The sequence below is a fragment of the Prionailurus bengalensis genome, chromosome D2, assembly GCF_016509475.1.
Source record: "Prionailurus bengalensis isolate Pbe53 chromosome D2, Fcat_Pben_1.1_paternal_pri, whole genome shotgun sequence".
Taxonomy (NCBI): domain Eukaryota; kingdom Metazoa; phylum Chordata; class Mammalia; order Carnivora; family Felidae; genus Prionailurus; species Prionailurus bengalensis.
This window is the reverse complement of record NC_057351.1, coordinates 51,177,113-51,189,784: the sequence shown is the minus strand read 5'-3', so window position 1 is coordinate 51,189,784 and position 12,672 is coordinate 51,177,113. Positions and strand designations below refer to the sequence as shown.

The 12,672-nt window shown below is 40.6% G+C and overlaps 1 protein-coding gene across 4 annotated transcripts in view; it reads right to left on the bottom strand.

The window, feature by feature from the left end:
* The window catches only part of PCGF5 (polycomb group ring finger 5), a 126,128-nt gene that overhangs the window by 86,355 nt on the left and 27,101 nt on the right, over window positions 1-12,672 (bottom strand). Inside the window, exons 1-2 of one of the 4 annotated variants that reach the window (XM_043596959.1) lie at window positions 7,519-7,530; window positions 2,531-2,540 (exon numbers count right to left, since the gene is read on the bottom strand). The exons of the other annotated variants lie outside the window; for them this stretch is intronic. The gene's annotated coding sequence lies outside the window, so the exon portion shown is untranslated. Of the gene's footprint in view, window positions 1-2,530; window positions 2,541-7,518; window positions 7,531-12,672 lie in introns of those variants that run through there. 4 annotated transcript variants of the gene reach the window in all.

Below are 12,672 nucleotides of genomic sequence, written 5' to 3'. Positions count from 1 at the left end.
GCGTATGTGGCTTTATTAGGAAGTGAAGTCTTTGAAGGCATAATGAAGTTCCAAGGAGGTCATACCAGAGTAGTTGGGCCTGTAACCCAATAGGACTGGTGCCCTCGGAAGAGCAGGAGAAACCCAGAGAGAACGCCGTGTGCAGACACAGACGCACAGAGAAGGAGGCCATATGACGACACAGGCAGAGACTGGGGTAGCGGCACCACAACTAACACGCCACAGGGGAAGCCTCCTCCAGGGAGGTTTCCGCCAGAAGGGGGCACCGCAGCTCAACTACCTCTGGGTCAAAGAATTTACGGACACTGATCGAGTTTATGATCACGGCTATGGGAAATGGGAGACAATTTGTCCAGGCACATATAGAAGAAGAATACAAACAAACAAACAAACAACGCTTCCCACAAAAAACCAACACCAAAACCAAGCCAAAACAAACAAACAAACAAACAAAAACCCAAAACAAAACCCAGCAGCACTGAGAACCCAGTTGAATTGGATAACACACTTCTAGCGGTACAGATTTGCAGACAGCCATGGTGGCAGAGAAGCAGCACAAATGGATAAACGGACCGGCCCAAAGGGTAAAGGATTGTGGACACAGTGGGTAGAAGGAAGAAGCTAAGAGAAGGGTCAGGATGATCACACCGGGGGCGGAAGAAGACAAGGAAGGGAGGGATCCAGACAGGGTTGGCTGGACTAAACAGAAACGGAGGGGCAGTGAATACCCACTTATATCAACGGACTTTCCAAGCATATAAGCTAAAATATGCTTATTTTAAAACCAAGTTATACTGTACTTAATTCTAGACATTCTTTTGGATCAGTTCAAGGGAATCTGATATAGGTTAATACTTAAAATACCTGGCATAGAACTACTCTGTGCTATACAGAGCTAAGCAGTTACAGAGATTACTTGATACGTATATACGTAAACATACACATATGTACGTATTTGTATACACATATGCGTAGTATATATTAAAGACTGCACGAGCAAAGAACTAGAGAGATGTGCTTCTTCAAACGTACAGTCACACTCATTTTAACTGATTATCTCTTTTCTTTTGTAAGGCACAAATATCATCAAGACTAATCAACAACTGTACATGTCAGTACACACTGGGCATTACACTTGGAGCTCTGTACCCGAACTACCAACATTTATACGCCCTGACTCCTGAATCCATTTTTAAATTGCACAAAAGAGCACTCCCAACCATAGATGGGACCATCTGTAATATTCAGAATCAAAATATAGACAAGTAGCACTTAGGAAGTAAAACTCACTGTGATAAGCAAAAATGTAAATGTTTTGTAATGCTACCCTTTGAAGATTCTGTTTCTTCATGAAGCATAGTGCTCATGTTGTACATTTTTTTCATACAACTTGCCACCATGACGGTAGGGCCAAAGTGCAACTTATTCATACCTGTACAAAGACAAGCTGAGTAAAAACGCAAACCTCCGACTAGATGAATTAAACTTACTTCAGGCTAAAAACCTGACGGTTAGAAGAAAGAAAAGCTTCAAGGAAAGGTCCGAAACAGAATTCCCGTCTTTACAGAGAGGCCTGCCTTCCATTTTCTCGTCCACCCAAAGTGTAAATACGACAGGCAGAATTAGCATGCATGAGTTATGGAAGTTAGGCGCTGCAATTCTTACAGGGATATTCAGAGTTATTTTCCATTTTGATTTATTCAGATTCAATTCTCTATCTTATCCCTGTCAGCACAGCAGCCTCTGGGTACACACTATAAAATATTAACCAAAAAAAGAGCAAGCAAATAAACTTCCAGTTACCTCTGGCTCAACGATTCACTTCTGCCTACTGACCAGCATTAGGAGTTCTCTGTGGTTAGTGATTCAGGGACATTGCCAATTACTCTTACCAAATCATTTTTGAAGGATGAGCAAGCATAATCATTCCTAAAATCTGTGAAATGGAGACGCAGTGGAAGCAGAAAGGCTTTGCACAGCACATCACCCTGTACCCTTTCCTGTGCCTTCCTGTGGAGGCTGGAAATGGTGGGGACAGCTCTAAAATTCCATCTTCAACTCCGTCCAGGCGGGAGGCAATTCTACCCAGCCTCCAAGTTTCAGTCCTGTACCAAAGCTTTATCCTCTATCAAAGTCAGCTCTCTAAGGCATAGCTGCCACTACTTCTCCCCTTGCCAAGAACTAATGACGTCATAAGCCCTACCAAGTACCCAGAACGGTGCCAAGCAATTTGTGTGACTATTACTTCTTCTACTCCCAACAGCAACCCTGCGTGATAAATAAAATCACTGCCCTCATTTTACAGATGAAGAAGCAGTGGCCCAGAGCTTGTGGGACAACGGGATCACAAAGCTGAGGACTGATGGAGGCAAGGGCGGAAGCTAGCAGAGAAGGTCCTGGTGCTGCTGAAACCACGTTCCAGACTACTCTGCTCTGTGGCAGCATAATACCCCTGGGACCTGGACCCAGACAAGCTTCGCTACCTTATCTCCGCTCTTTCCAACACAGAACCTCTACGCCACAACCGGACCAAGCTCTCGCTGACCCACAAATCCAATGTGAATGCCAACCTCTAGCCTTTGCTTACACTATGTGCCACTAAATGGAATGCTCTCCCTCCTTCTCCTCCTTTTCACCATCCATGAAGGCCAGTGGCAATTACACAGCTTTCCAAACTGTTCCTTCTTCCAACCTTTCTACCTCGTTGGAATCTCTGTTTCCTGAAACCTGTGCACCTGATATTTAACTAGTTTAGTGTGAGTTTTAATGTTTTGTGTTTATGTAGTCTGTCAGGTAAGACGGACACCTGAAGGCATGGACAGACGGGGCCCAGCACAGGTCTGTGAACCTAGCAGATGCTCAGTAAATGTTGACTGAATTTATATAACCTCTCTAGCAACATGGGAAGTAAAATTCATGCAGCTCATGGTCATAAAGTAACACTCTAGAAATCATCTCAAGACTTTTTGGGTAAAATTAAAGGCACATATTCACTTCCAGGGTATTCTTCAACCTAACAGCCAATTTCTCCAGCTAATCACATCAACTAAGTTAAGGCATTTCTGTGTTTGGATACAGAGAGTCAGTGTATGCATATGTGTGCACCTAAACAGCCAGGGACAGACATTCAAGCAACGTTCAAATACAACATTAGAAACATAATGAGGGATCCAAGTTTGTTGGAATTAAAATGATGTTTTGAAAAAATTGATAAGATGGGAAATGGAAATAAAAGGCACTCAATTGGCCTTTTTGCTTTGGATCATTTAACAAGCACTTCCCAGTACCTACATGTTAAACACTGTTTTGTACATGGTGAAGGATGCTGCCATCGTCCTGCTGAGGTTTTGTGTGTGTGTGTGTGTGTGTGTGTGTGTGTGTGTGTGTTGTATGTGTGTGAAGCAGCTCACCCGAGAATTTTTCAATGCTAGAATGAGATATTCCTCTACATTTGAAGGAGAGAAGAGGTGAAACTTCTCTCCTACTTACTGCCATCACCAGAATTCAGTTTCCAGAGGTTATAAAGATACACAGAGATCTGAGTCAGAATCTGAAACATTTCTGGTTTTCAGTGATTTGTTTTTTTAAGAGTAGCTCACAAGAAGGGCACTGGGTGGCTCAGTCAGTTAAGCATTTGACTCTTGATTTCAGCCCAGGTCATGACCTCATGGTTTATGAGTTCGAGCCCTGCACTGGGCTCCACACTGATGCGGCAGAGCCTGTTTGGGTTTCTCTCTCTCCCTCTCTCTGTCCCCCTCCCCCACTTGCTCTGTTTCTCTCTCAAAATAAATAAATTACTTAAAAAAAATAAGTAGCTCACAGGAGGAAGGGAGAGACCCAACAGCAGAAAGCAGGTGCGGTCTAATTGGTACCAGGTGCCTAGCATTTGAGGCACTGACGCAGCCTCTCTGCTTTCCACAGGGCCTTGGCACCCGCCATGACAGTCCTTGGCACCCGCCAAGCCCCTGAATACCCTGAAAGTGGCCTGCACAGACCACAGTTCTTCTGGCCCTGACCTTCTATAGCAACCACTGACCCTCTGTGGGGCAATCCATCTATCACCAAGCTAAGTCGATTATACTGTTTGATCCTAGAAATCTTCAGGTTGCATCCTCTAACAAAGAAAACACTAAAGTTGCTTACTTGTTGGTGTATCTCACGAGATTTTCAGGTTAGCTTTTAGACGTAATGTTTTCATAGTGGGGCCATATTAAACACCCTCTATAACATATGTTACTCAGAGAGGGGGAATAAAACCCCCTGTAGCCCCACCTAATTCAATGGACATGTTAGTATGTGCCGTGACCAAGAACAAGATCGCAAGAGCTGTAGCACTTTCTTTTAGAGAAGGAGGCTCTGGGAGCAGACAGATTCTTTGCAATAAAGGTAAGAGTGTCCTGCATCCCTTAGCGGGGAGGTGGGGACTGGCCTTCTGAAAGGAAGTGGGCACTAATAGCACTAATTGGGATGTAGGAAGTTGTGAATCATTCCTAAGCCAGAAACTGCCCAAGTTTTACTCAACTCTACTATTATTATCAGCTATCTATGTAAATGCCAGAGACAGCAGAAGATACAAATGGCAGAGATTAAAACAAACATACAGTCAGAAACAAAACATTGACTTTAGTAATCCTCAGCATCCTGTTAAATGAGTTGCTATGTGCCCATGGGTTCCACACTCACTCCCCAGTGGTGATTAGCAGCACACACACTCAGTCCCTAACACTAGATGGCCTCGGATTTCGGACGCATCCTCTATAACCTCCGCAGAGGGATTCCCTCAGCTGTAAAGCTCTCTTCTTCTAAGGAAGATGCCATGCATTCTTAATAGAAGAAAATAAGGGGAAATAGAAAAGTCAGATGACAGATGGGTAAATGAAATCATGCCAAGGGAAGAAAGGATTACTGATTTAAAAAATGTAAACAGATTAGACAATATGACTAAGCAATACAAAATTCCATGGACATTTGTAATGTTTATGAATGGGGTGGTTGCAAACTGCAAAGGGCCAGAGTGCCAACAACAATCTATCTAAAAATGGCTTTAAAGGGGGAAAAGGAAATTATTTGAACAAAAGCCATCGAAATCTTCCAATGAGAGAAAACTCATACCTCTTGTGGAACAAAATAAGTAAATAAATAAATATTTATTTTTTGAGGAGGGGAGTTCAAACTGCCTAACTTCCCTGGGTATCAATAAAGTTGGGTCTGACTAATGGAGAACACTGGTAGAAACATCCTCCATGAACGTTGTCACTCTTGTCCCCTGATCCCAGGTGTTGGATCCCAGCCGAAGACAGCTTCCTGAAAGGTCAGGATTTCTAGGGAAATGCAAATGTGAGTGGGAATACAGTGTTTCACATTATCATGATTTCTGGGAATCAAGTAGCTGGGGTGTACCTCCTCTCTCTCCATGCCTACCAGAGCTCATACACTGTTCAAAAGATCAGTCTCTTCCATGCTAATGAGGTGAATTTTATGGGGAGAGCAGGATGTATTTAAAGTCTTCCAGATCAGCCTACAGACTGCTACAACTGTAGTCCACAGACCATCATCATCAGCATGACCAGGGACCTTGCTAGGAATGCAGAATCTGGGGCCCTAGGTGATTTGTATGCAATTAAAATTTAAGAAGCACTGTCAATGTACTAAAAATATTTCTTACTCCTGTGATTAGGTATTTCTCTCCCCACATGTGAGGGATCAATGCAGTGAGGCCATTTCTAGGACAATCCAAACATCAAGATGAATGACAGTAATGAATTATCACACATTGAATTTAAGGAAATCAATGCGTATAATAAGCATGAATCCATGCTTATAATAAGGAAATAAGCAAATGGGTGAAGTGGATGCTCTTCTTTACAATGGAATGTGTAATAGAATTCACGATTTATAAATATATAAGGAATGAAAGAGTCAGGAACCACCATTTTGCAACAACCACGGTTGTAATGGATTCAGGCAAGAATCTCCAGAGATCCTAAAACCATTAGGTGAAAGTTTCTTGAGGAGTAGGATATATACATATATATATATATATATATATACACACACACATATATATATATGTATATGTATATATATGTACATATACGTATACGTGTATATATATACATATATGTATATGTGTATATATATATATATATATATATATATATATATATATATATATAGTTTTACAGTTATCTCTCTGCAGGTTACTTCTAAATTACAAAGGGAAAACAGTATCCTGACAGTGGAGAATTCTGTTGGACATTTCCTAAACCAAGTGATTAAATTTAATGTCATCAGTAATGAGACCACCTGACGTCAATGTACCTGCTGAGGTGATACACTTAGGAGGATATGAGTCCTGAGATCTGAGATAGGAGGTCACCTGCATAATACTTCTGCCAGAAATGCATAACCTGACTCTAATCATGAGGAAATATAAAATAAGCCCATACTAAGGGGCATTTATTTTATAAGACAAATGGCCTGTACTTTTCAAAAATGTCAATGTCATGAAAAACAAAGAAAACTGAGAAAGATGAAAGAAACTACATAACTAAATGTAATCTGTGATTACAGATTATAGTTTTAGGACTGTTTCCTGGATTAAGACTTCCTTCCTGTTGTTAGATGTATATTGTTATAAAGACATCATTGAGACAGGTCTGCACATTAGGTAACACTACTATTGTATCAATGTTACCTTCCTAAACATGGTAACTGTATCTCCTTTTGAGGAGATACAAACTGAAACATTTAGAGGCCAAAGGTCATATCTGCAACCTACTGTTAAACATTGAGTAGTTCAGTGAGAACTGTAATAATATATGCATATAGAGACACAAAGCAATATGGCAAAATGTTAAACAATAAATCTAAGTGAAAGGTATATGGATATTCATTGAATGACTGTAGCAAATTTTCTGTAGAGTTCAAATTTGTCAAAATAAAAAATTAGAAATAGAAAAAAAAAAACAGTGAAAGACCAAAAAACAATTCAATCACAAATGGCCCCCCAACCCACAACCTTCTGGTAGAAGGATACAGAATATCAGAATTAACTGTACCCTCTCCCCACACAGAGCAGTCTTGAAATTGAATACAATGAAATGGCAGGCTGCAAAAAAATCCCTCTTTAAAAGATTTTTAGGAAAAATCACTTTTTGGGCTAAAAGCCCACTTTCTGGAAATGCACCACATAATTCTTCTACAATGTGCCATGGCTTGTTATCATCACAGGAAATAGAAAGGTGAGGCAGACCAAGAGCCTGTTCTCATGGAGCTTGCATTTAAGTAGAAGGAAACAGACAATAAACAAATAAACAATGTCAGATAGCAGTTAAGTGCTATAGAGAAAACTAAAGCTGAGAGGGACCGCAGAGGAGTGCTGTTTAAAACAGGGTGGTCAGAGGACTGCAGCCAAGGGTCACTGAGCAGAGACCTACATGAGGTGAGGGACTAAACCATATGAGTGTCTTGGGGGAAGAGTGTAACAGGCAGACAGCACAGCATGTGCAAAGGCACGGAGGCACGATCACAGAGTGAGGTGGAGGGTGTAGGAGATGAGATCAGAGGTCAGTATCCCTTACAGGACAGTATCAAGGCCTTCTTGTTTAGTCTGATTGCTATCTCCCACTTCTCCATTTGTCCAGTGAATGTCCTCTGTGCTCTGGCCAGCCAACTTTGCAGTACCACCAGGAAGGGGCCACTGTGGGTAAACAGCTAAGTTTGCTCCGCTCAGTGTGTAGAGCTCCATACAAGCTCCCCTTCTCCATCTCAGGTTATTTCTTCCACGTCCGAGGAAACATACTCTGCCTAATTCCTTCCTCCCTTCACTCTCTGTTAACCCTCAAAGGCCTCAGAAATGTTCTCTTTGGTTTGGGGGGTTAAAAAAAAATGAGCCCTATCACAGCTGACAAGCTTGAGAGTTGTATTTACAACATCCAGTGCTGGTTTTCACAGAATCATCGCCCTTTCCTGGATGTGCAGTTTTGAAGGGGACTGAAGCACAATAAACCATTGGTGCCATCACTACAAAAAAGTCTTTCACAACACCCAGAACAGGCTTCAGAAAACTGTGCCTACCTCTCTATTTGCCTTTAACCAAACTCGCTTTTCTTTAAGAGTTCTGCTGTTACGCTACTTGAAGGCAGGGATCACCCTGTTCGCTCTTTTTTTCCCAGTGATGAGCACAAAGTCTGCCACATAAAAGTTCTTCTGTAAATATTTGTGGAACTGGTTTATAGATTAAAAGATTAAAAAGCCAATTTCTGGTTAAGCTTGTTATGAGGGCTGCCAAGATGTTAATACTGTACCTTTCCTATTAACTGTAAATTATTCAGATGCAGTCTGATGCAGGGCAAGCTGCTTGGCACATAGTAGGGACCTTGCCAGGCATTTGGTGGATGGAGGGATGGTTAGATGGACGACTGACCACACATCAGATAGGAGTTGTGAAACCCATCACTTATAATATTTATAATAGAATTTTTAGAGGAAAAAAAAAGTACTTTGAGTTTGGTTCATAGCAATTAGTTCATAAATGAACTTTGGATACAATACTGTCACTTGTAATATTGGTATCTGAGACCACAGGTACGTTTTTACTCACATACTATTGGGGACCGGTGGCAGAGAGGTGTGCCACATAATTTGGAAACTCAGAAAAAAGATAATTAATTCAATAATATGCTTTCAAACTATTTGAGAGCAACCGTGCTCAAGAATGGATGACAGAGAGGGGCGCCTGGGTGGCGCAGTCAGTTAAGCGTCTGACTTCAGCCAGGTCACGATCTCGCAGTCTGCGAGTTCGAGCCCTGCGTCGGGCTCTGGGCTGATGGCTCGGAGCCTGGAGCCTGTTTCCGATTCTGTGTCTCCCTCTCTCTCTGCCCCTCCCCCGTTCATGCTCTGTCTCTCTCTGTCCCAAAAATAAATAAACGTTGAAAAAAAAATTTTTTTTAAATAAAAAAATAAAAAAATAAAAAATAAAAAAAAAGAATGGATGACAGAGAATGAAGGAAATAAAGATTCTGCCCAACTTAGTGACTCTAATGAGGGACAGAAATACATTTGATGTTTTAAAAATGATTATATTTAGGGGCGCCTGGGTGGCTCAGTTGGTTAAGCGTTCGACTTCAGCTTAGGTCATGATCTCATGGTCTGTGAGTTCAAGCCCTGCATCGGGCTCTGTGCTGACAGCTCAGAGCCTGGAGCCCGCTTCAGATTCTGTGTCTCCCTCTCTCTCTGCCCCTCCCCTGTTCATGCTTTGTCTCTGTCTCAAAAATAAACGTTAAAAAAATTGAAAAAAAAAGATTATATTTACAGATCTAATCCCACTGGACTGGAAGGACTAGGGTACTAAATCTGTATTTGTTATAATTTGGTTTGCCCACAAAATTTTAAAGAATAGGTTTGGGATGCCTGGGTGGCTCAGTCGGTTAAGCATCGGTTAAGCTCAGGTCATGTTCTCTGGTTTGTGAATTCGAGCCCCGTGTCAGGCTGTGTGCTAACAGCTCAGAGCCTGGAACCTGCTTTGGATTCTGTGTCTCCTCCTCTCTCTGCCCCTCCCATGCTCATACTCTGTCTCTGTGTCTCTTAATAATAAATAAATGTTGAAAAAAAATTTTAAAAAGAACCGTTTTTAGAAAGATTACAAATTTAATACATAATATATCCAATTACATATACATAATATAGATACTCAATTTAAATACACTGAACACACATTCTGAATTTTACAAAAATCTTCACTGCTGGCATTTTGTGAGAAAGAAGTTAAAACTTGTACAGTTAGAAAACTTTTAACACTGCGCCCAGATAAAGGCAGTTTGTTACATTTCTCAAACTTGGTGGCCTACACAGCACTAAATCAATACCCAGAGCACTCATTTTCAGAACCAGAAACTGAGGCAGTTAACAGGGGAAGGAATTGGAGGAGGAAGAGAGAAAACAAGGACAGAGCAACCATCAACTGGGACTGGGGGAAATTTTGCTATGACAACTAATTGCTTTTATTCTCTGAGCTTTCCCTCTTTGTATTTTTTGGGGGTTCTCATGCTAATCATCTCCCAAGATTTTTGAGAACCAAAAGTGTGTCTGGATAGAGCTGGCTCTACCATTTCATATCAATTTGTTTCCGATGTTGGTAGTTGCCAAACAGGCTAATTAAACAACAATGACAACCAATGCTGCAGAGAATAGAGGGGTTTGAGACGGAGGACCATGAAGAGAACTTGAAAGGTGTGCTGTGTCTGCATGATTCTCACTGCTGGGGAAAGCCCCAGACTACATCTCTAGCCACATTCAGCATGTGGATTCAGCAGGAATTGTCTATGATCGCATTCTAAATCATTTTATAATACAGTGTATTATAGAAATATTTTTGCTGAAGGCCTACTGTATATCAGGTACTGTGACAGGTGTCTGAGAACAATGGTAAATTACACAGACATGACCCTTTCCTCAGGGAGCTTATATTCCAAAAGAATTAAATATTAAACAAATATCTGTAAAGTAAATATTAGTTAAGGTATCTAAGACAGTTGAAAGCAAACTTCCAACAAAAGGAGGAGAGACTAACATGAGAAATTTTTCATGAAAAACTTAGGATCACATAACGTAAACAATCCAAGTGACCTTAAAGGTCACACATTAAATTTATTATCCAAGCCTGGCACCCTGTCTAAGACGTCCCTAACAATACCTCTCTTCTATACTGCAAAGCTAGTCAGAATATTTTATAAGGAGTAAAGAGTGGGCAGGAATGTATGTAAATGAAACATTATATTGGTAATTCTAAAACATTTCTTTATAAAAGAGAGTAACTATTTAAAAATGCCTTCTCTAAATTTAACACTATTTCATTTTGTAGTTCCAGTTCCATAAAATGGAACATTTTTACAATTAAAAAAAAAATTTTTTTTAATGTTCACTTATTTTTGAGAGAGAGAGCACACGTGCTCAGGGGAGGGGCAGAGAGGGGAGAGACACAGAATCCGAAGCAGGCTCCAGGCTCTGAGCTGTCAGCACAGAGCCCCACGTGGGGCTCAAACCCGCGGACTGCGGGACCATGACCCAAGCTGAAGTCAGACACTTAACCAACTGAGCCACCCAGGAGCCCTGAACATCTTAACAATTTTTGATGTCATGCTCCACAAACTCAATCGACTACAACGAACAGCAACTAGTTGTACAGTCACATGAAAACTATAAAAGCATTACATCAGCTTACACACACTTCAAAAATGTGGATCTTACTGAAAATATTAGATTCACAATTAAACTTACCCTAAAAGAAGGTTTAAAATTTTTTAACTCCTACACTTGCTTCTGTTCTTCACATGATGCCTTCATTAAAAAAATAAAAGACATATAACATATACTCCAATTTTGAAATTACAATGAAAAGGAAACAAAAATGTTAGGGAAAGTAAAAAAACAGTAAGAAAGAAAATTTCCATTAATAGGTAGTTTATTTGTTGGCATATAGTTTTCAAGAAGTTAAAAATGTGACTTACACAAATATAAACTGAACATTTGTCAAACATTTATTTAAACTATTAATGAGAAAACCAGCAGGATGATACATCTGGTTCGGTGAATATATGAAAGACTGGAGTATATACAGTCAATGAAAGAATACAATAAGCTTTAAAAAATAGTTTAGATATAAAACTAGTTAATGTCCTATAGGTCAATAAAACTCTAAACTTTGGGGATTATCTTCTCCATCAGACAAATAATTTGCAAGTTATCTACAATTAACATCTAACTTCATAAAATCTGGGTCTCAATCAACAGCAAATAGTAAGTTACATAAAGGTATGTTTCCCTAGAGAATGATGTGATCCTTGGCTGGGTATGTCTGACAATGTTCCAGTCTAACATGGAAAGGGCATGCGTCATCCTTGTGCCTTATTCCTAAGTACTGGATAGTTTTTCTTACGACCTGGATATGCAATAAAACCTTGGGTATACAACACCCTTGTGCAAGAGTTAGTCTTGAAAGTGACATGCTCTACAGACTTTAATTTAGACCTCGAAATGCTGAGTACTAAGGGGCACACTGATGGTTGATGGCTGAACAGTCTCCCTGCCCCCCAACCAAGGCTGCAAAATCAGTTTATCCACTTCCCTGCTTTTTAGCACATGGTTAGTCTCTATTCTTCTATATCAGAGAATCTGCTGCCTATCATGTGTTGCTTCTACCAACACATTTCTTTTCTGTTTTTCTTCCTTTGACAGTATCCCTTTGTATGAATACTAGTCATATCTACCTTTATTTCATTTCACTTTATGTTAAAGATTTTATTTTTTAAGTTATCTCTACATCCAACGTGGGGCTCAAACTCACAACGCGGAGATCAAGAGTTTCATGCTCTACTGACTAAGCCATCCAGGTGCCCCAATCATGTCGACCTTTTAACCAAAAAATATCTAACTCCTTCAACATAAATACATCTAAACGTTCTAAGTCAGGGTTTAATAATAAACACCACATCACGCAGTATCAATGGTTAATCCCTTTGCCCATGCACTCCTTGTTCCAAAATTAAGAGGCACATTGAAAATGTTTATTGGGGGCGCCTGGGTGGCGCAGTCGGTTGAGCGACCGACTTCGGCCAGGTCACGATCTCACGGTCCGTGAGTTCGAGCCCCGCGTCAGGCTCTGGGCTGATG